Source organism: Papio anubis, chromosome 16 (assembly GCF_008728515.1).
Source record: "Papio anubis isolate 15944 chromosome 16, Panubis1.0, whole genome shotgun sequence".
Taxonomy (NCBI): Eukaryota; Metazoa; Chordata; class Mammalia; order Primates; family Cercopithecidae; genus Papio; species Papio anubis.
In genome coordinates, this window is record NC_044991.1 from 84,472,326 (window position 1) to 84,496,585 (window position 24,260).

The 24,260-nt window shown below is 49.1% G+C and overlaps 1 long non-coding RNA gene across 1 annotated transcript; it reads right to left on the reverse strand.

Annotated features, from left to right (window-relative positions):
- Positions 1-682: 682 nt before the first annotated feature.
- Positions 683-12,168, reverse strand: LOC108580572. Its single transcript, XR_002515074.2, has 5 exons — positions 11,126-12,168; positions 6,754-7,082; positions 5,246-5,640; positions 3,239-3,288; positions 683-703 (listed from the first exon to the last, which is right to left on the reverse strand). It is a non-coding gene; the product is annotated as an uncharacterized LOC108580572 (long non-coding RNA).
- Positions 12,169-24,260: the final 12,092 nt, after the last annotated feature.

Consider the following 24,260-nt stretch of genomic DNA (forward strand, 5'->3'; position numbering starts at 1 on the left):
AGGCTGCTCATTGAAACGCCCTTGAAAGAGCCAAGTGGGGAGCGCGAGGGACCCTGGGGAGGGGCTGGCGGCCCTTTGCTCAGCCCTGGTGGTCCTGCCGCAAAGGAGAGCTGGGTTGTTTTATTTGTTGTCTGAGATGGAAAAGGGGGAGGGGGTCGGCGAGACGAGGACCGTCCCGCAAATTTCTATAATTACTGCCTGCAGAGTGTGAGGGACACACACACACAGTAACATCATCCCCTGGAGGGACAGGGGTTCCCAAAAGCTGAACACCCAGAAGCTGGTAGAGCAAATCCACTAAATGGAACAACATGTGTTCCCCGGCCCAAGAACTCCAACTGCATTAAGGGAGGCACATTTCTGACCACTTTACTTTTCATCTTGAGGCCTCAGGGGGCCCTTTGGTTCATGCCGAATCCAGGATACAGAAGGGAAGATACCAACCGCTGCCAGGGCACAAGTAGCTGCCTGCTCCGCACCCCTCTTAAGCCCCAACGTCTGCAGGTGTCAGTCCTCTGAGGGTCCCCCAGTGGCACCTGAAGGATGCTGTCCACGTAGCAAGCGGGACAAAAGAAACAAGGAAACAAGCCGGGCACGGTGGCTCATGCCTGTAATTCCAACACTTTGGGAGGCTGAGGTGGGAGGATAGCTTGATCCCAGCAGTTTGAGGTCAGCCTGGGCAATGTAGTGAAACCTCCTCTCTCTACAAAACAAATTAGAAAAAAAAAAAAAAACCAGGCATGAAGGCACATGTTTGTAGTCCCAGCTACTGGGGCTGAGGTGGGAGGATCCCTTGAGCCCAGGAGTTTGAGGCTGCAGTGAGCTATGATCAGGCCATTGCATTCCAGCCTGGGCAACAGAGCGAGACCCTGTCTCTAAAAAAAGAAAAATGAAACAAAAGCTGTGATTTATCCCTCAGAGGGAGTTTCCCCACTTTTGAGTGAGATTTTAAGTTTGCCTCTGAAGAACATGCTCTGGTTCCCCACAAAAGCAATCAGTGGTTCTCGGCAGGGGGCAATTTTGCCCCCACAGAGAACATGGAGCAATGTCTACGGACATTTTTGCTGTCACAACTGGGGAAAGGGGATGCTACTAGCATTTAGTGGGTGAAGGTCAAGGATGTTGCTTAACACCCTCCGATGCACAGGACGGACCCCCCAACAGTGGAGGATCCAGCCCAGAAGAGAACAGTGCAGAGGCTGACAAACCCTGGGCTAGGAAGAGGTGACTCAGACCCCATTAGAGCACCGACTGCCGCAGAGATGGGAAGGACCCTCATTTGTTTGAGGTTCAGGAAGGATCAAATTGCTGTTTGACTGGTGGAGGCACAATTTCTCCTTTCCAAGTGCATTAGAACAAGGGTGACTAGGGCTCTTTAAAGAAACAGCTTTTAGGGTTAGTCTTTATTTGGCACTAAATCATCTTAAATTGTGTGGGGAAATGGAATACAATTCAAGTTGTATTACTAATCAATCTTTGAGTAGAATAAATCACACCGAATGATATTCTATTAAATCTGAAAGTAATTAAAAACCATGCAAATTTCTGGACTTCCATCAAATTTTGCTCAGCTCAAACCTCCTACCCTGCCCCAAACACACCTGCTCCCATCACCAGAGACTGTCTGGAGGTAGAACATGCTTAGTATTTGACATATTGATTTGTTAATCACATCTCTTTGTCTCTAAGAAGTGATGAGAAGGTCTGATATCAGAGAACTTTGAGCAGAGAGGGAAGGGGTGAAGTTTAGGATCTGAGTCCCAAGGTTTGAGTCCCAGCTCTGCCAGTGGTGTGACCTTGGGCAACCTGCCCCCACCACCCCAAAACCTGAATTTTCTTATCTGTAAAGAGGGAGTAAAAATAGTTTCCTCCTCCTAGGCTTTTTTTGTTTTTGGGGTTGTTTTTCTTGCTGTTGTTGTTTTGAGACAGGGTCTTGTTCTGTTACCCAGGCTGGAGTGCAGTGGTGCAATCACGGTTCACTGCAGCTTTGACCTCCTGGGCTCAAGCAATACTTGTGCCTCAGCCCCACAAGTAGCTGGGACTACCGGTGTGTGCCACCATGCCCAGCTAATTTTTTGTAGAGATGGAGTTTCACCATGTTGCCCAGGCTGTTCTCGAGCTCCTGGACTCAAGTGATCCACCTTCCTCAGCCTCCCAAAGTGCTGGGATTACAAGTGTGAGCCACCGCACCCAGCCTCCCAGGGTTCTTATAAAGATTGACATAAGACAATGGCTGTAAATTTCTCAGCATACTCCCTGGCCTCTGGGAAGCATCAGAAGGTGTTGGCTTTTTTTTTTTTTTTTTTTTTTTGGAGACAGAGTTTCACTCTGTGGCCCAGGCTGGAGTGCAATGGCGCGGTCTTGGCTCACTGCAACCTCCGCTTCCCGGGCTCAAGCGCTTCTCCTGCCTCACCCTCCCTAGCAGCTGGGACTACAGGCGCATGCCACCACACCGGCTAATTTTTGTATTTTCAGTAGAGACAGTGTTTCACTATGTTGGCCAGGCTGGTCTCAAACTCCTGACCTTGTGATCCACCCGCCTTGGCCTCCCAAGGTGCTAGGATTACAGGCATGAGCCACCACGCCCAACCAGCTATCTTTATAGTCCAACCTTGCCCCTCTGCAGGCTCCAGGAAGCCTGGAGTGATGGGGTCCATCCCCTTGCAACGTGTTGGGCACCCCGGTTCTTTGCACCTACATAATTATATGGGTCCCAGTGACTTTTGTGGCTTGGAGTCTGCCTTCCCCTGGAGAATAGAAGCTCTGGGAGGGCACAACAGGGCTGTCTCAGCACCTGGCACAAAACTCAATAAATGCTTGTGAAATGAATGGCAAAGTGAATATTTGCCCCATGTGAAGAACCTGGCTCCAAGTCCTTGCTCTGTAACTTACTAGCTGTGGACCTGGGGTAACAAAAACAATAGCCTTCTTCTCTCCCATGCATCTAAGTCATCAGCAGGTCCTGCTGCTTCTACCTTCAAGGTAGAGTCTGACCCTACCCACTTCTCCTGCCTTGGATCCAGGCTACATCTTCCTGGACTGTGGCCCTGGAAGTCCACGCCACAGCCCACAATTGCCCCCCACCTTGCTGCCTGCCAGTATCACTTTGTCCCATTCCAGATGTTCCAGCTACCATGTCTCTTCCTTCTATATCACCACCCAGACCACCTTAGCAAAATCTCTCCCCCTGGGGGCAAGCATTGTCTTTAATACCTTTTATTGATCTGCCGCATGTTACCTTTCTCCATGGAAGAGTCTCTTTCTTCCTCATCATTGCATTTCTAATGCCTAGAACAGTACATGGTTCATTAAAAGAAAACTCCATAAATATTTCCCGAACAAATGACTGTATTGATTTAATTAATTGATGGTTGACTAATTAATAGTGAAGGGCCCAGACTCTGAAGCCAGACTACCTGGGTTCAAATCCCAGCTGCTTCACATTCTAGTAGAACGTCCTGAGGCATGAGATTTGGGCTGTTTGAGCCTCAGCTGCCTCATCTACAACATGCGGAAACAGCCACATCCATTTTTGGGGTTGCTACAGGGATTAAGCAGGTCCACACTACGGACAAACTTAGCCCCACGCCGACATCTCAGAGATACTCGGTGACTGCGTGGGGAACGCGCTACTGCCCTGTAGTAGGACAAGGCTTGCCCATTGGAAAAGTACTCCCACGCTCTATTCTTTTAAGCAATTCAGGTGGGACCTTATGGAATTGCTGATATCTGACCATTTTAACCTACCAAAATGGCAGCTTCATTGGGGTTAAAAGATGTTTCCCCAGGCCACACGGCTGGGAAGCGCAGGAGCCAGTCTTGAATCGGAACTCCTGCTGTGTGTTAACTGGGCCCCTTTGAGCCTTTAGAAGCTGGCGTCTGACGCCAAGAGAACTCCAGGTTCACTTTGTTCCTCCCTGGTGGCAGGGAAGAGGCAGCTGCCTAAACTGTGGTGCCAGGAGGGATGATGGCCACAGGGGCCGGCGAAGGCAGGGACCGCAGTGCAGCTGAGCAGGAGATGGCGTCTTGCGTGGTAGGAAGAGATGCCCCCTACCCAGCCTCTGAGCCCATTCCCTGAGCACATCACGCAGCTCCCTTTCCTCTCTTCCTTTCCCCGTTCCTTCCTTCCCTCCTTCTCTTTTTCCTTCTTTTTCTTCCTTCCTCCCTTTTCTTTTGCCCTTCTTAGCCTTTCTTTCTTCATTTTTTAATTAAACAATGACTGGATTCCTTTCTAGCAGTTTCACAAGGGGTGAAATCACTTAGCAACCTTAATTATTTCCAACTTAATAATGTCCTGGGGTGGGGGGACAGGTCGAGCCCCCAGTGGGCGGAATGCCTGGCTGGGTAAGCTGCTCAGAGGCGGGCTCTGGAGCAAATGAAGCGTCCGACCAAATACTTCTCATATTTTCCCTCTCCCTGGTAAGGGCTTTTGTTTAGAGTGAACCTTTTTTTTTTTTTCCTCCCCCGATAAACATGAATGACTACAGTTGACTGCAATTTTTTTCAGCTGGCTGTAGCTTCAAAGATTTCAGGGGTTTGAATTCCAGGCTTTAAATCACTTTTTTTTTCCCTTTTTGCTCTCAGACACACCTATAGTAGATAATAGAAATATGAATTTCATCTTCAACTGAAAGGAAAATAGGGAGATCTGTTGTTGGGAGTAGAGGAGTTATCAGCGGGTCAGACTGGTGTGAACAGTGTGCAGTGGTGGAAACCCCATAGATCATCGCCACCCACTGAGTAATGACAGGGAGGCCAGCATGGTCCTGCCAGATCATCTCAGCCAACAGTTAGCAAGCCCTGACAGTGGGCAGGCACCGGGCATAGCCCCTCATAGACACTGTGCCTCAGACCACCCTAGAAGGTAGGTGCCAAGCTTACCACTGAAAAAGTTGTGGCACAGAGAGGTTAAGCAGCGTCCCTTGGGTCACACAGCTCCATCATGAAGCTGAACCCAAATGCATTTTGCCTCCAAAGCCTGCCTGCCTCCCCCAAGACCTCTCCTTCCTCACCAAAGGAATAACACTCATGAGCAAGCAGCCATAAATCAAAACAAATAAAACATCTACTTTGAAGTGCTGCCGTGGCGCTTCGATGAGATAAAGGGCACAGAAGATTCTGGTTCGTGATTCCTGAAGAAACACTCGCCCATTTCCTGCCTCTCCCAACTGGCAAGACACTTTTGTAAATACCAAAGGCAAAGATTCAGACAGATTAGGGTTCAAATTGGGCACACGTCACTTACTGGCCATGTGATCTGTGATCTGGGACGGCTCGCTTAACTATTTCTAAGCCTCAATTTTCCTCATCTGGAAAATAGGGCTCATGGCAGCGCCTACCACGTGGGTCTGTGGAGAGAATTAAGGGAGAAATAACAGTGAGTACTCGATAAATGTCATCTATATTTTTAAAACTAAACAAAACAGTAATACGCTGGCAGAACTACAGAGGATGGCGGAGACTGCCGGGCGCTTGCCAGATGGTGTCTTTGCTGAAGGAGGAATTTTGTGATGCAGCCTGAAGACAGCCCCAAGTGACTTTCCTCAGCGTTTGCTCTGTGCCCGGCAATGTGCTACGTTCCTTCCAGGAACTGGCCCACGAACATCGCCACGGTGCTCTCATTTAACCCCTGCGACAGCCCTAGGAACAAAGTCTGGGTGTCAGCTCCGTTTTACAGACGAAACTGAAGCTTGGAGAGAAGTCACTTCTTCAAGCTCACACAGCGAGGGTGGAGCAGTGAGGATATAAACCAAGACCAGTCCAAAGCACCCCTCCGCACCTCCCGACCCAGCTGTCCATCACTCCAGGGTAGCCACTTCCTGCCATCTTATATTCATTAAAACTTTACAACCCACCTACTGTGCGTCAGCCACTGAGTGATCTAACACTATCATCGGACGTGCTGAGCTGACACCTTTGCTGTTTCAAAGGGACGGAAGAGCAAATGACCTAATACGTAGCCGACTTTGGGGAACCCGTGGGGACCCTTTCATAGCTGCTCCCTTAGCAATATGGTTTGCAGCAGCGCTGTCATAGGAGAACAAGGGTCTGGGTTCTTAAAAAAAAAAAAAAACCCACATCCCGCAAAGCAGCGGGGCATCCTCTGCATGGGGTGGGGGGCGCGCCCCACCCCCACCCCATGCAGAGTAGAAGCAAATCCTGAATTCTTGAAGTTCCCCAAAAACACTTGTCTGGTCAGATGTTCCAACCTCCTCAAGGGTGCCTGGAGACCGGGCGATTCTTTGTCATGTTAATGAATCATTTTAATAGAGTGTTTTAACAAAAACATTCATCACCTTTTGTGCAACAAGGATTTTCTTTTTTGTTCTACTTAAATGGTTAAGTAGGTAATAAACGCCTATCAGCTCCACCACCACAGTCTGGTAATCCCTCCAAACCCTAAATCATAGGAGGATTATTATTGTCCTGATAAATTAACACTCGGAGAAAGCTGGTGGGCCAGGGTTTGGAGCTGTCTGTCCCACAGGACTGGGAAAGAAAAGCTGGGTTTTCTCTGAGCCGAGTTCATCAGCTGACCAGCTGACTGCCCTCCAGCCTGGGCAACAGAGTGCGGTAGATCAGGGAGGCCCCACTCCCACCCACCAGGCCCCTGCAGCTGCAATGCCACCCCGGGGATGGGCGCTTCTCTCTCCTTGCAACTCCCCACCCTCTCCATCAGTTACAAAAGGCCCTACAAGGAATCTGGCCCTTTGCTGAACCCTCGGGCAACCAAAAGAAGGAAATAGATGGTACCTTGTCCTCAGGGAGTCACGGGCTCCTGAGGGAGCCTGGCAAGACTGTCCAGGGCCCTAGTGCAATCGTCACTGTGGTTGGCACCAGGAAGGAGCCACGCAGAGGACTGGCATGGGAGGGGGCTTGGCAAAACTCCGTGAGGAGGAGACATTCATCCCAAGGCTGGGGTGGTTCTGATCTCCTGCAGGGCCTGGCTGAGCCACACTTCCAGAACTGTCTTCCATGTGGGTTTCTGCTGCGAGGCTGTTTCCAGAGGCTGCTGTCACAAAGTTCTGAACCCTTGGATGACTGAAAACCATGGAAATGTGTTCTCTCACAGTTCCAGAAGCCTGGAGGCCAAAATCAAGATGTCAGCAGGGCAGAACTCCCTCCAAACCTCTGGGGGAGGAGCCTTCCTGGCCCCTTCCAGCTTCTGGTAGCCCCAGGTGTCCTTGGCTGTGGCTGCATCACCCCAATCTCTGCCTCTATCTCCACCTGGTCATCTTCTCCCTGTGTGTCTTCCCATCGTCTTCCCTCTCTAGGTCTGTGTCCACGTTTCCCTCTCCTTATAAGGACAGTTGTACTGGATCACGAGCCCACCCTATTCTAAATGATCTCATTACCTCAATTAATTACACGTGCAATGACTCTAATTCCAAATAACGTCACATTCTGAGACCCTGGGGTTTAGCATCTCAACATATCTTTTAGGGGACACAATGCAACCCGTGAGAAAGAGACCAGGAGAGAGACCCTCAAGTGAGACCTGAAGGGCGAAACCATCTTGGCCCTTGCAGCACGCGCACACACGGTTGCTCTTCACTGTACACTACATGGCCCGGGACAGCTCCTCACCATGGTGAGAGGCAACAAGAATGGATGCGGGGCTCTGCCTGTCCTCGGGGCACCAGCTCGTGCTGTCGGTTCCAGCTTCTCCCTCCTCTCCCCATTTTGCATCCACCTTCTTTTCCCAACTGTCTGTTCTCCTGACTCCATGCACCTGGACCTGCCCAGGTCTCCTCGGGTCCCCCTTTCTGCTTTTGTGCTCTCCTCCCAACTTCCACAGCCGGCGCCTGGTGCTCTGTGTCACAGATGCTCCCCCTGCAGGTGCACGGAGCGGGACACACCTGGTCCCTACCTTCCCGAAGCCCTTAGCCAGGGACTGAAAGCCCAGTCCTGCCTCCAGGCAGGCCAAGCTCTGGGTGTCATTCACAGCCCCAAACTCCCTGGGATCAGGTGAGGCTGGGATTGTGCCTAAAATCACAGATTTCCTTGACTTTTTCCCTTCTCGGTTCTGCTTTCCTGACTCCAATAGTGGTTTCTCCTGGACATGTATCCCCAGTAAACCACCAGCATGTGAATCAGTGATTCTGGGTCTGCTTCAGGGAAACTTGCTCTAATGCAAAGATATTTAGCAAAGTGATTTCAAACAGCAGGTTAGGAGTCAAACAGCCTGTGCTGAAGCTTATGGAAGCTAAGACCGGGGCATCAGTGAGTGCGCCTGTGTGTATCCTGGTGCGCCACCCCATCTGGCCACACTTCGTGTCAATGGGGGACACACAAAGGGGAGACCTTAACCCACAGGACCAATAGGTCTGATCACACAGGCTGCCCTGCGCATGTGAAAAGTGGGAGCTGAGATCAAGCCCACTACGACTGTCGGGAGGAATGGACATCTTTGCTTACTAATTTTTGTTTTGAAAATAATGTTAGGCTTGCAGCAAGGTTGCAAAACCAGCAGAGTTCCTATCTGCCCTTCACTCGCCTTCCCCCAATGTTAGCATCTTGCATAATCATGGTACAAGGACATCTTTTTAAAACTCAGCTAAGGTACCCATGGCTAGCAGCTGCACTCCACCCAGAATGAGTGGGGGAGGCGGGGAAAATGTCTGCAGATCTGAAGGATGGGTAAGGTTCTCCAGGACGATAACCCTACCCTACCCCAGAAGCGGGGAAAGGCGTTCTGGCACAGACAGAGCAGCCTGTGCTAAGGTTCAGAGCGGAAATCCCGTGTCCATTGTGCAGCTGAGGAGGGTGGTATTAGGGGGTCCTAGGGGAAGCAGGAGACAAAAGGGGCTACCAGACCCTGGCAACCACACCATGCTACAGCCAGGGGGACCAGGGCAGGTTCTCAGGGCCCTCTCTCCACCCCAGAGGTGGCTGTCTTCACTCTAAGAGAGTGGAGAAGGAGTGACCAAAGGATCCACAAACACACAAATACTCCACAGAGCAGCCAGGGTCCCAGGACCAGACTCATGAACAGGGGCTGGGGTCACATCCCAGCTGGGGCAGCCCTCTCCAAGCAGGAAAGGCAGCGCCCCAGGGCTCTGTGGGCCCCTGGTGTGTGTGTTTGCGGGGTGGGGCCGGGAGGGCGGAATCTGAGCAGTCTAGGCTACCCCTTGGGGACTGACTCCACCCCACTGTCCTTTCTCAGTGGCCAGGAAGCCGCCCCTTCCCCTTCTTTCCTGGCTCACTCTTCCTTGGAGGTCCCTCCCGGAGACAGCTTTGTCCACATTATCAGTTGTGCACCCCCAATTCTACGCAAGCCTGTGCTGTGTCTCCTTAGAAAGAAGTCTGTCTCCTTCCTGATAAGCCCTGAGGGAAGGAGACTGTCCTTCTTTCCCCCAGCCTCAGGCCCACATCTGGACATCCAGAGGCACCTGAGAAGGCTGAGGTGCTGATCTAATTAGCTGAGTAAAGCAATTGGCACTAAGCTGTGGGTGGCCCAGGCTGCACCTGGGGCTGGATGTTGAGAGGCCACAAAGTGAAACTGAGGAACCTAGACCAGTGTGCAGGCGAGGAGACAGCGGACGGGGAGGGGCACACAGGTTGCTGCCCCAGGAGGTACTCACCTGGAGGCTATCTCAGAGCAAGGACCCCTCCCATCTCCCTTCCTCACCTTTGGGGGAATCTCTGCCCTCCCTCCCTTCCCACTAACAGGTATCAAAGCCCCGCCTGGAGGACAGTTTTGCCCTCTCACAGATGGAAGCTGGCTCAGCTTTGACATCTGTGCTGAAATCATCCCAGCCACCTCCATAGGTCTCCAAGGGCACTGTCACTGCCAACCACAAATGACACCAAATCCACCAATGATGTACAAAGGGAATGTCTGGGGGAGAGGGGTCACCTAGTGGACCAGTAGTCTTGGGTGCCCATAAACTTCTTAAACCACTTTCACGTGAATTATGTTTAATTCAACAGATCATGATTCCAAATCTGCTTACACCAGCAGGCAGATCACAAGTGAACATTTAAGCTCTCTGCCTTGGTTTCCCCATCAGTAAAGGGGGGTAAGGAGGGCTCCTGCTTAATGGGGTGGTTGTAAGGATTGCAGTGGCAGAATCTATGCGAAGTACTCGGTCGGCCATTGTAAACTGAAGGCCTCTGCATTCTGCTTCTGCTGTAGTGGAGGAAGGCCGAGTTGGCAACAGCATGCCTGGATACACTCTTTCTGGAAGATGGTGTTGGAATATGCGTCAGAAGGCGAAACATACTTCCTACCAGCCATGTGATTTCAATTACTTAACCTCTCCCTGCCTCCGTTTTCATACCTGGAAATGGGACTGGCAGTGCCTGATTCATAGATCGCTGTAAGGATCAAATTAATTGGTAAACAGGAAGCGCATTAAACCATGCCTGGATCCAGTGGACCCTTGACTGATATTATGGCTATTATTTGGCCTAGATTCTATTTTTGCAATTGTAACTTCAACTTTTTTTTTTTTTTTTTTGAGACGGAGTCTTGCTCTGTCACCCAGGCGGGAGTGCAGTGGCCAGATCTTGGCTCACTGCAAGCTCCGCCTCCCGGGTTCACGCCATTCTCCTGCCTCAGCCTCCCGAGTAGCTGGGACTACAGGCGCCCGCCACCTCGCCCGGCTAGTTTTTTGTATTTTTAGTAGAGACGGGGTTTCACTGTGTTAGCCAGGATGGTCTCAATCTCCTGACCTCATGATCTGCCCGTCTCGGCCTCCCAAAGAACTTTCAATTTTACAGTTCCTCAAGTGTCATACCATATACGTATAATGCTGTTTGTTGCTGCAGAGCTATTTGTAATAGCAAAATGTTGGCAGCCACTTAAATATCAACCCATGGGGTGGGAACAATATACTCTAGATCAGCTGTCCCCAACCTTTTTCGCACCAGGGACTAGTTTCATGGAAGACCATTTTTCCACGGACTGGGACGGGGTGGGTGTGGGGGATGGTTTTGGGAAGAGGCTGCTCCACCTCAGATCACCAGGCATTCGTTGGAGTCTCATAAGGAGTGTGCAGCCTAGATCCCTCGCATGTGCAGTTCACAATAGGGTTCATGCTCCTATGAGACTCTAATGCCACTGCTGATCTGACAGGAGGCGAAGCTCAGATCGTAATGGTCGCTCGCGGCCACCACTCACCTCCTGCTGTGTGGCCCCGTTCCTAACAGGCCACAGACCAGTGCTAGTTCTTGCCCAGGGGTTGGGGACCCCTGTTACAGATCATCCATATGATGTGATTCTTTGCAGCCGTTCAAAAAGGATGACTGTATTTGGAATAATGTCCAAGATGTGCCTAAAGTTAAAAAAGAAACAAGAAAATGAAGATGACTAAACAATATGTGGTTATTCCATTTTAGTTTAAAAATTATGGTGAGGGTAGGCAAATATATTCTAAAGGAATTTTCACATACTGCTCATTTCTGGAGGAAAGGATTCACTTTCTCCGTTTATGTTTCTATATTTTTATAATGAGAATATATGACTTTTGTAATCGACAAATACTAACCATAACAAGAAGTGCACATTGAAATGAAAATGCCCATGATTGCTGTCTTTGGAGGAGGGTGGGAACAAACTGTGGAATACTATGACTCTGGAAAGCGGGAGAGCCCAGCTCCAGAGGTCAAATTCCACTGCAGTGACCTGGAAAGGGCTGTCACATACTTTGCAAAAGGAATCTCAGGGCATCGAGTGTGACTTCAGGTAGGTGACCCGAGGGCTGCGCTAGGGGATATGTTGCTAATCAGAGGTGCAGGCAGACAAGGAGTGGGGCCTGCCATGCTCCATCAGCACCCTCGGGACACCTAGAAAGACCTGCCAGCTGCTCAGACCAGGGAGACTTTGATCTAAGGGGCGACAGATGAGATTCTGCCTCCTTGGGATGTGGCCACTTCAAAATGGAAGAGGAAAGAGCAGATCGGGGGACGGAAGGCTGAGATCGGGGGAAGGAAGGCTGAGGTGGCACAGTCCTCCTTTCCTCCCGTCTTCCTTGTACACAGCTTCTTCCTCAGCCATTCTAGCTTCATGAGATGTCACAGAGCTGTCCAGGTCCTAAGCATAATCAGTGCTAGCATTGCTGAGGGCTTTCTGCAGGCAGGCACAGCATATTAAGCACTATTTTATTTTTTTATTTTATTTTATTTTATTTTATTTTATTTTATTTGAGACAGAGTCTGGCTCTGTCGCCCAGGCTGGAGAGCAGTGGCGCGATCGTAGCTCACTGCAGCCTCCACTTCCCGAGTTCAAGCAATTTTCCTGCCTCAGCTTCATGAGTACCTGGGATTACAGGCATGCCCCACCACACCCGGCTAATTCTTTTCTAGTTTCTGTAGAGACAGGGTTCACCAGGTTGGCCAGGCTGGTCTCAAACTCCCATCCTCAAGTAATCCACCTGCCTCAGCCTCCCGAAGTGCTGGGATTACAGGCATGAGCCACGGCTCCCGGCCGCACTAAGCACTTTCTAAGGCTCACTTTCTTTCACCTCCTGAACAAGCCTGTGGGTTATGTTATTATCCCCCTTCATACAGTCCAGAGCCCGAAGCTCAGAAATTTAAGTATTTTTTTTCCAAGTCACACAAATAATAAATTGTAGATTTTGCAAATCTTAACAAATTTGTGCATTTTTTGTACAGATTACAATTTTCACAAACCGTAAAAGCTGGAATTTCAATTGATTTTGTGTTGAAAACGTCACAAACAATAAATCAACCAACAGCAAACAAGAATGGTGTTGCTGGAAAGCTCTTTAGAGACTCATTTCATTGCCTAACAAATATCAGGTTGAGCATCTTTTATGCACAGCATACTGTCCACGTGTTCTAGGTTCTGAGATGCCTTTTTTTTTTTTTTTTTGAGACGGAGTTTCAGTCTTTTTGCCCAGTTTGGAGTGCAATAGTCCAATCTCGGCTCACTGCAGCTTCCACCTCCTGGGTCCAAGTGATTCTCCTGCCTCAGCCTCCCAAGTAGCTGGGATAACAGGCACACGCCACCACGCCTGGCTAATTTTATATTTTTGATAGAGATGAGGTTTCACCATGTTGGCCAGGCTGGTCTCAAACTCCTGACCTAAGGTGACCTGCCCACCTCGGCCTCCCAAAGTGCTGGGATTACAGGCGTGAGCCACTGTGACCGGCTCCTCCTAGTACCTGAAACAGTGCCTGACACCTAATAAGGACCCCAAGTGATATTTCTGGTATTTCTGAATGAATGAAAGAATGAATAAGTAAATATGAATGATAATTTTTTTAAGGCAGGGTTTCACTCTGTCACCCAGACTGGAGTGCAGTGGCATGATCATGGCTCACTGCAGCCTTGACCTCCCAGGCTCAAGCGATTTTCCTACCTCCTGTACCCAAGTAGCTGGGACCACAAGCATGTGCCACCACACCCAGCTAAGTTTTTTCCTTTTTGTAGAGACAGGTCTCATTATGTTGCTCAGGCTGGTCTCGAACTGCTAGGCTCAAATGATCCACCAGCTTTGGCCTCCCAACGTGCTGGGATTACAGGCACAAGCCACCGTGCCTGGCCAGTTCTGCTCTTGAGCAGGACTAAGATCATTTTTGTACAAGGTTAATTATTGCAATTCTCTCTGTAGAAACAAACGATCAACCACCACCTAAATATTTCCAGCAAGGGGGCCTCATCATGGCACATCTACTCATGAATTTCATGTGCTGAAATGAAAGGAGCTTTGAAAGATGGCTCAATGGAAAAAGCAAGATGCAGAAAAGTGTGCATAATATTCTGCCTTTTGTGTAAAATGGGGACACTCTCTCTCTCTCTCTCTCTATATATATATATATATATTTGCATTGCCTTTTATCTATAAAAAATATCTGGGAGGATAAATAATGAACTATTAATAGGGCTTTCCTATTGTGATGGGAACTGGGGTGGATGGATGGGGGCAGGGCGGGAGGGAGGCCTCTTAGTGTTAACTTTTACATACTTTTCGAACTAGAAGCTGTCTGAATGTTTTACCCACTCAAAGTACCAAATAATTTTTATTGAAATTCTGTTAGTTGAATTTTATTGAAATTTTATTGAAATTCTTTTAGAATAGCAAAAAAAAAAAAAAAAAAAAAGGTTAAAATACCAAGTATTGATGAGAAGGTGGCACAACTGGAACCCTCCTGCCTTTCAGGGTGGACGCTCCATGGGCTCCACCCCTTGAGAAACTGCTGGGCTGCACCTACTCATCTAAATGCATGCTCTCCTTGAAGGCACGAGCAAGACAAGTGCATGCACATCTGCACAAAGAGAAGCACAGGCTGCTCAAAGCAGCTTGGTTCCTTAGAACGAAGAACTGGAAACAACTCAAATATATACATCAAAAATAGAATGGATAAATAAGTTATGGTCGTCTGGGCATTGTGGCTCACACCTGTAATCCCAGCACTTTGGGAGGCCGAGGCAGGCGGATCACAAGGTCAGGAGTTCAAGACCAGCCTGAGCAACATGGTGAAACCCCATCTGTACTAAAAATACAAAAAAAGTTAGCCAGGCGTGCTGGTGTGTGCCTGTAATCCAAGCTACTCAGGAGGCTGAGGCAGGAGAATCACTTGAACCCAGGAGGTGGAGGTTGCAGTGAGCCAAGATCGCACCATTGCTCGCCAGCCTGGGTGACAGAGTGAGACTCCGTCTCAAAAAAAAAAAAAAAAAAAAAAGGTATGGTATATTCATCAGTAGAATACTGCTCAGCAATAAAAAATAACAACATCAATGAATCTCATAGATGTTGTGTTGAGACAAAGAACCCAGATAAAAAACAGAACTCACTATATGATTCTATTTATGTAAAGTTCCAAAGCTAATTGACAGTGAGAGAATTCAGTACAGTGGTTACCTTTCTGTTGGGATGGGAGAAGTGCTGCCTGGAAAGGGGCTCAAGAAAGTACTCCAGGGTCATGGAAATGTTCTATCTCTTATTCCATATATATGGAAAAATTCATCAAGCTGTTTATCTAACAATGTATGTACTTGATGTACTTGATGTAAAGGTTGTAACTCCATTACAAAAAAATTCAGCCTGGTCAACATGGTGAAATCTTGTCTCTACAAAAAAAAAAAAAAAAAAAATACAAAAATTAGCTGGGTGTGGTGGTACACGCCTATAGTTCCAGCTACTAGGGAGGCTGAAGTGGGAGTATTGCTTGAGCCTGGGAGTTTGAGGCTGCAGTGAGCCATAAGCATGCCACTGCACTCCAGCCTGAGTGATAGAGTAAGACGTTGTCTCAAAACAATAAAATATAATACAATAAAAATAAAAATAATTCATCAGAACAATTTGACAGTTCCTCAAAAAGTGAAACAGTTACAACATGACCCAGTAATTCCACTCCTAGGTATATAGCAAACAGAATGGAAAACAGAGGCCCAGACATATATCTGTATACAAATGTTCCTGGTAGCATTATTTGCAATAGCCAAACGGTGGAAACAACCCAAATGGCCATCCAGAAATGAATAAACAATTGTGGCATAGCCAGGCAACCAAGTATTATTCAGCCGTGAAAGGAAGGAAGTTCCAATACATGATGTAATACGGATAAACTTTGTAAACATGCTAATTGAAAGAAGGTGGACACAAAAATCACACATTGTTATGATTTCATTGATATGCAATGTCCAGAATAGGCAAATCCAAAGAGGCATAAAGATGACTCATTGCCAGGGGCTGGCAGGAGAGGGATGAGGACTGACTAGGTAACAGGTGCAGAGCTTCCGTTTGGGGTGATGAAGGTGTTCTGGGACTGCAGAGTGGTGATGCATGCACAGCGAGAATGTATTAAAAGCCACTGAATTGTACATTTTAAAGTGGTTAATCATATGTTATGTAAATTTCACCTTGTTTTTTTTTTTAATTTCTTTTTTTTTTTTTTTTTTTTTTTTTTTGAGACGGAGTCTCACTCTGTCACCCAGGCTGGAATACAACCTACACCTCCCCGGGTTCAAGTGACTCTCCTGCCTCAGCCTCCCAAGTAGCTGGGATTATAGGTGTCTGCCACCACACTGCTAATTTTTGTTTTGCAGAGACGGTTTCATCATGTTGGCCAGGCTGGTCTCGAACTCCTGACCTCAGGTGATCTGCTCTCCTTGCTCTCCCAAAGTGCTGGGATTATAGGCGTGAGCCACTGCACCTGGGCTGTCTTCAACCAACTTTTATTTTAAGTTCAGGATGTGCAGGTTTGTTGCATAGGTAAATGTATGCCACAGTAGTTTGCTGCCAAGATCATCCCATCACCTAGGTATGAAGCCCAGCATCCATTAGCTATTCTTCCTGACGCTCTCCCTCCTCACCCCGCAAGAGGCCCCAGTGTGTATTGTCCGCCCTGCCCCCCACCCCTGCCATGTGTCTATGCGTTCTCATCATTCAGTTCCCACTTATAAGTGAGAGCATGTGGTGTTTGGTTTTCTGTTTCTGTATGAGTTTGCTGAGGGTGATGGCTTCCAACTCCATCCATGCAAGGACATGATCTCATTCCTTTTTATGGCTACATGGTATTCCATGGTATATATGTAGCACACTTTCTTTATCCTGTCTATCATTGATGGGCATTTGTGTTGATTCCATGTCTTTGCTATTGTGAATAGTGTGCAGTGAACATATGCATGCATGTATCTTTATAACAGAATTATTTATATTCTTTTGGGTATACGCCCAGTAATGGGATTGCTAGGTCAAATGGTATTTCTGTCTCTAGATCCTTGAGGAATTGCTACATTGTCTTCCATAATGGTTGAACCAATTTACACTCCTACCAACAGTGTAAAAGCATACTCCCCTGCCCAGCTGTGAGGCAGCTGCTCACGGGCTCTCAGAAATACCTTCCTAGCACCTGCCGCAGGCCCCTGTTGACTCTCTTTCTCGCAGGCATCGTGTTACAGCCTCGCGTTCAGGCCCTGCGGCTGCTTTCTTGCGCACCGCAGCCACGTCTGCAACGTGCCCTCCTTGGGGCCTGCTGCACCCACCATGCACCAAGCAGTCTGTCAGCAAGAGCTGGGTGCTCAAAGAGAAGTGAGCTCCGGCGACATTCAGGGGGCTGCATGAGGCAGACCCTCAGGGAGTTGGTGTTGAGGCCTCCTTCTCTCCGTCCTGTCCCCACTTCCAGTCTGCAACGGTACTCTGCCAATCTCATCCCCTGAGGAGCTCCCAAATGCATTGGCAGTGCTCCGGCCCTGTCACTACCATCTCATCCCAGCCAGTGCTGCCTCTCCCAGGATAGCTGTCCCTCTTTTGCGATCACTTCATAGCTATCCATTCTCCACGTTGAGGCCAGAACCATCTATGGAATCAGGAATAGCAGCCAATCACAGTGAGCCTCACTAACTTCCAGGTGCCGGTCTAAGGGCATTGTGTATATTAACCCATTTCAGCATCTTTTTTTTTGACGGAGTCTCGCTCTGTCGCCCAGGCTGGAGTGCAGTGGCACGATCTCATCTCACTGCAAGCTCCGCCTCCTGGGCCCACACCTCTCTCCTGCCTCAGCCTCCCGAGTAGCTGGGACTACAGGCGCCCGCCGCCACGCCCGGCTAATTTTTTGTATTTTTAGTAGAGATGGGGTTTTACTGTGTTTGCCAGGATGGTCTCGATCTCCTGACCTCGTGATCTGCCTGCCTCGGCCTCCCAAAGTGCTGGGATTACAGGCGTGAGCCACCGCACCTGGCCTTTTTATTTTGAGATGGAGTCTTGCTCTGCCTCCCAGGCTAGAGTGCAATGGCACAATCTCGGCTCACTGCAACCTCCGCCTCCCAGGTTCAAGTGATTCGTCTGCCTCAGCCTCCTGAGTAGCTGGGATTACAGGCGCCCATCACAATGCCAGGCTAAATTTTTTCTTTTTTTTTTTTTTTTTTTTTTTTTGAGACGGAGTCCCGCTGTGTCGCCCAGGCTGGAGTGCAGTGGTGCGATCTCTGCTCACTGCAAGCTCCATCGCCTCCCGGGTCCACGCCATTCTCCTGCCTCAGCACTCCCGAGAAGCTGGGACTACAGGCGCCTGCCACCACGCCCGGCTAATTTTTTTTTGTATTTCTAGTAGAGACGGGAGTTTCACCGTGTTCGCCAGGATGGTCTCGATCTCCTGACCTCGTGATCCGTCCGTCTCGGCCTCCCAAAGTGCTGGGATTACAGGCGTGAGCCACCACGCCCGGCCCAGGCTAAATTTTGTATATTTAGTAGAGATGAGGTTTCACCATGCTGGCAAAGCTGGTCTCGAACTCCTGACCTCAGGTGATGCGCGCCCCCTTAGCCTCCCAAAGTGCTGGGATTACAGGCATGAGCCACCACGCCCGGCCTATTTCAGCTTCTTAACCAACCCATGGCAGATGGTACAGAAGAGGAAACTGAGACCCACACAATAAGTCACGTGCTTTAAGTCCTGTATCTCAAAAGTGGCGGCAGCAAGACTTGAACCCAAGTCGTCAGACTCCAAACCACCTGCTGTGAACTACACACCATGCGCACAGGCTGTCTAGGGCTCTCTTTGCTTCCATGTCCAGCTAAATTGGCTTTGCAGGGGCAGGATCTGTGTTTCCAAGGATCCTTCTTTCATGGGCTTCAGGTTAGTTTTTGCAAGGAGAGGTTCTTCTGAGAAACCTGGACAGTGGAAGAAAAGAAGCAGCTGCTGATCTCTGAGGCAGCTGCAGCCAGACGCACGGGAGACCTGAGATTTCCCAGGGGCTTCTCAGTGATCTCCTGACAACCACACGCCCAGCCAGAGCTGCTTCCTGAGCCCTCTGTGAAGCAGACCATGATCTTTCCTGGCAACACCTCCATCCTTCACTACCTTTGCTCCTGCAAAAGCCCCCAGTTCCTCGATTAAACCCTACAAACCTGGAGTACCTAGAGTAGCTTCTATTTCCTAAGCTCTGATCCACTGCCATCCACTATTGATGCCTGAGGCATACTGATCATTTCAGCCACCACCTCATGATTGCTCTTAGACAAGGACCAACACCGAACCAGTCCCACACCCGCACCAGTCCTGCAGGTGCTACTTGCTCTGCTCCACGGTCCTCTCCAGGCTCCTCTCCCCATTTCCTGTCCTGCTCCCGATACCTCTCTGCTGTCCAGCTTCACCCACTTCTGAGGCCACCATGCTTCCTTGGAACATTTGCATCTGCAGTCCCTTTTGCCTGGAACTCTCTTCTCTGCCACTTAGACCAGGTAACTTCTCATCTGTCAGACTTCAGCTCAGACATCACCTCCTCCATGAAGCCATCCCTGATTCCCCAAGGGGGAATTCCTCAAGGGATGCCCTTGAGGTTTAGGGCACAGGTCACCTTGTTATTTGTGTGGTTGTGATATGGTTTGGCTGTGTCCCCACCCAAATCTCATCTTGAATTGTATTAAGATGATTAATAGTTCCCGTAATCCCCATGTGTCATGGGAGGGACCCAGTGGGAGGTAATTGAATCGTGGGAGTGTTTACCCTAATGCTGTTCTCAAGATAGTGAGTGAGTTCTCAGAAGAGCTGATGGTTTTATAAGGGGCTTTTCCCCTTTTTGCTCAGCACTTCTCCTTGCTGCTGCCATGGGAAGGACCTGTTTGCTTCCCCTTCCGCCATGATTGTAAGTTTCCTGAGGCCTCCCCAGATATGCTGAACTGAGAGTCAATTAAACCTCCTTTCTTTATAAATTACCCAGTCTCAGCTGTGCATGATGGCTCACGCCTGTAATCTCACCACTTTGGGAGGCTGAGGTGGGTGGATCACCTGAGGTCAGGAGTTCAAGACCAGCCTGACCAATACAGTGAAACCCCATCTCTACTAAAACCACAAAATTAGCCAGGTGTGGTGGTGCATGCCTGTATTCCCAGCTACTCGGAAGGCTGAGTCAGGAGAATCAGTCGAACCCAGGAGGCGGAGGTTGCAGTGAGCCGAGATCATGCATTGCACTCTAGCCTGGGCAACAAGAGTGAAACCCCATCTCAAAAAAAAAAAAAATTACTCAGTCTTGGGTATGTTTTTATTAGCAGCATAAGAACAGACTAATACAGGCTGATTCTTGAGATTGTAACTTCAGGAGAGCAGGACCATGCCTGTTGGCTGTCCATGGCTTCCCCAGCCCCGAGCACAGTGTCCCCCCATAGATTCTCATTAAGAAACCACTGATTAAGGAACAGCCCTGGGGGAAGACGGGACTGGGCCTAGATAGCCCTGAGCTAGGCAGTCCTCACCATACATGATGCCTGTAGGGAGAGAGGAGAAGGTGTGAGATTGCTCCCAGCCAGGAAATACAGGGCGTGACAATGACCCCAGCTTTGGAGTAATACAGGGATGGGGCAGCTGGGGACACAGTGGGAGAGGCTGAGTGAGCACTGTGTCTTCTGGCCAGGCGGGAAGCTGGATACGGAGGTAGGCCTTTGGGAAGGTTAAAAACCAACATGTATTCTTCTGTCTGCGTAAAACAGACCCACTCTCTTCATCAGGGGAACTGCTTTTTCCCACTATGCTTTCCCACCATGGTCCTGGTACAGCTGCCAATCCCTGTGACCAGATCTCCTGGCCATGTTGTGGGACACAAGACTCACAACCTCATGCCCTTGGCCACCATGGTTTTGGGCCTTTACAAAGGTATTTTAATGATGCAGGGAAAAGGTTACACTACTTAAGTGAAGCAGCAACACACACAATTGTATAAGTACAATGACCTCAATTGTATAAAAATATAGTGCGTTTAAAAGAGCTGGAAGGAAATATGGCTTCCTCTGAGTGTGAGATTGTGGGTAGTTTTTTCTCTATATTTTCCAATATGTCATGCCTCACTCTGTAACCCTGGAAGAAAATATTGTTAAAAGCGGGGAACCACACCTGAACTGCCCCTTAAGAAGTGCGTTCTGGGGCCGGGCGCGGTGGCTCAAGCCTGTAATCCCAGCACTTTGGGAGGCCGAGACGGGCGGATCACGAGGTCAGGAGATCAAGACCATCCTGGCTAACACGGTGAAACCCCGTCTCTATTAAGAAATACAAAAAACTAGCCGGGCGAGGTGGCGGGCGCCTGTAGTCCCAGCTACTCGGGAGGCTGAGGCCGGAGAATGGCGTGAACCCGGGAGGCGGAGCTTGCAGTGAGCTGAGATCCGGCCACTGCAGTCCAGCCTGGGTGACAGAGCGAGACTCCGTCTCAAAAAAAAAAAAAAAAAAAAAAAGAAGTGCGTTCTGCCCATAGGTTGCTGTGGGGCTGCAAGCAAGAGAGCTGTTGGAGAGGTGACAGCCAGAGCTCCTCTGGCCGTGACAACAGAAAGGGAGAAGGTGAACACTATGAGAGAGTTCTAAGAAAGATCTTTGTACAGGACATTTGACGGTTTTGTCTTCTCTTCTCAGAATGTTAACCTTTTCTTTCTTCTAGAACTTTTCCTCAGAGACTATAAACTGAATGCTTGTGCCCCCAGTGTGATGGGGTTTGGAGATGAGGCTTTTGGGGAGTGACCAGGGTTAGATGCCACGAGGCCCTGGTCTGATGTGATGGGAGTGGTTCCCTTCTAAGAAGAGACACCAACCAGAGCTTCTGCTCATTGATGCCCCACCTCCGTGCACACCGAGGAAAGGCTGTGTGAGCCACAGTGAGAAGGCGGCCGTCTATAAGCCAGGAAGAGGGTCTGCGCCAGAAACCGACCATCTTGGCACCTGGATCTTGGACCTCCAGCCTCCAGAATAGCGAAAATATACATTTCTGTTGTTTAAGCCACCCAGTTTATGGTATTTTGCTACAGCAGCCCAAGTAGGCTAATACAGAGACCCCCACCCAACCCTGCAACTCTCTCCACATAGTCCGGTGGGGCTGAGCCTGGCTCTGTCCACAGGTGAACTGGGCACGGAGTATCGCATCCTCCCACCCCCACAAGCAGGGATGGACAAGCGTGGGTCAAAGATGGCTCAAGGATGGACACCTGACCCAGGCCAAGTTCGTCAGAGTCAATGCTACTCAGTCCCAGAATTCCTTTTGGAAGTCTTGTGAGAGGCAGTTCTTTCTGCTGGGGTTACTACGAGGTTTGGACATACCTGGAGCTCCAGACCACCATCTTTCTGGGAGAATGCCTGCCTGAGAAAGGAGACAACACAGAGAAAGGCACTATTTGAACACCTGGACACAGCCTTGCCTGAATGAAGCCATCTACTCTGCACATTTCAGTTACATGAGCTAATGTTTATTTTTCTGTTGAGCTGGTTTGATTAGGTTTTCTGTCACTTGCAACCTAAAGAGTCTCACTCATACCCAAAGGCAAAACACACATAGTTGCTTTTGAAGTTGCTCCAGTAGCCACACCTCCTAGACTTGCCCTTGGTGTTCTGCAGATGGCTGTGAGCTGGCCCTCCTGCCCAACAAGTCAGGCTCCTTTGCGGGGCCTGGGGCAAATCATCACAGCTGCCCAAATTCACTCCCCAACACCTGCTACTTTTTCTTCTTCCTCTGTTCCTCCACTCCCCTTATGTTCTTCCCCCTCTTCTTCTCTGCAGAGCCTGTCTTCTCTCTTGAGGGAGACTTGCAGACAAGTTGAGTCTGAGTGTACAATCTAGAGCCAGACATCCAAGATATCATAAACATCAGACATCAAGTATTCCAGCTGCATGACCTGAGCGGATTTCTTAACCTCTCTGAGACTCACTTTTTTCCCATAAATGGGGATAATAAATCCTATTCATGGCCAGGCACGGTGGCTCATGCCTGTAATCCCAGCACTTTGGGAGGCGGAGGCGGGTGGATCACTTGAGGTCAGGAGTTCAAAACCAGCCTGGCCAACACGGTGAAACCTCCTCTCTACTAAAAATACAAAAATTAGCCAGGTGTGGTGGCAGGAGCCTGTAATCCCAGCTACTCAGGAGGCTGAGGCACAAGAATCGCTTGAACACGGGAGGAGGAGGAGGTTGCAGTGAGCTGAGATGGCGCCTCTGCACTCCAGCCTGAGCGACAAAGTGAGACTTCATCTCAAAACTAGTAATTCCTATTCATGAGGAGTTTAAGTCACACATGTGCCTGGCCCATAGAGAGTACTCATTAACATTGACTACTATTGCTAATCTTTACCTTCTCTCCCCAGTACACAGCCTAAGTCTACCACTGATGCTCTATAGCCATGGGTGACTTGGAGCACTAAAGAGGCTACCAGACCATGGCCTGCTCCTTGGAAGTCACCATGAAGTCATCTGCAGACTCTGTTAGTCGATGACTTAATTCCTCAAACAGGGCCCACCCCAATGAAATGCCTGCCTGCTCAGCCCGTTTTAAAGAATATTTACCACCATTGGCAAGGTTCAAAGCAAGGACCAGTTAATGACTACCCCTAATGGGCCTTCAATCTAAGACAAGTTTCAGCTTGCTATGCAAGGAATGGAGCTTCCCTTAGGTGAGATTGCAGCAAACAGCCTCGCCTTGCAAGGAGCAGTTTGGCTTAAGGAATAAGAAACTCATGGGAGCCACACTGTCTGTGTCCTGGGTCCCCAGGCTCGGCACTCTTACAGCAGAAATAATGCAGTCAATGCATGGACATTTGCTACAGGTCTCTAGTAAGTCCCGTCATGAATTTAGCGTGTGAATTAATTGGAATAGCCCACCCTCAACCATCACTGGGAATGCTATCGGGTTGTGATATATATTATTGAAGCTTTTTCTATTCACAGAACACTCTTCAAAAATCCTGCTATTTGTGTAAAATGTTGAACACCACATGACACTGAGGTCCCATCCCAGCCCACGTCCTTGCATAACTAAAGATTCCCTTGAAATGGCAGGGGAGTTTGTTCAAGGCATTTGGAAGTCACAGAGTACAGGTTTGTGACTGGGGTATACAGGCCCTAGAGCTGGTCCTTCTGTAAGAAAAGGGATCTGAGTGGTGGAATTGGAGCACCTTGTCTGAATCTGACTTTTTTGTAAAGTGCACTGCATAGCATCATTTTCTGTGCAATTGTCTCCTCTCTCCAGGGTGAACTGTAAGCTTCTTGAGGGCAGGATGGGTCCCCTCTGAGGCCGCATATGCTTACCAGCTGAGTACTTTGCCGAACTTCTTTCATTTCCTCTTCTGCTAATGGGCATCCTAATGGTTCCTGCTTCGTCAGCTGCTGAAGGGATTAGTGACCACTGCCTTCATCCAGCCTGTGTCCTGCAGGGTGTCTGAGTGCTTGACATGCGTGACCTCATTTAATCTGGGCAACACCCCAACGAGATGGGTACTCCTATTATCCCCATTTTACGAATGTGGAAACTGACAGAGAGAGCGCCTAAAGAACTTGCCCAAGGTCACAGATCTACCAAGTACTGCGGCCAGAAATGAAGCCAGGCGGTT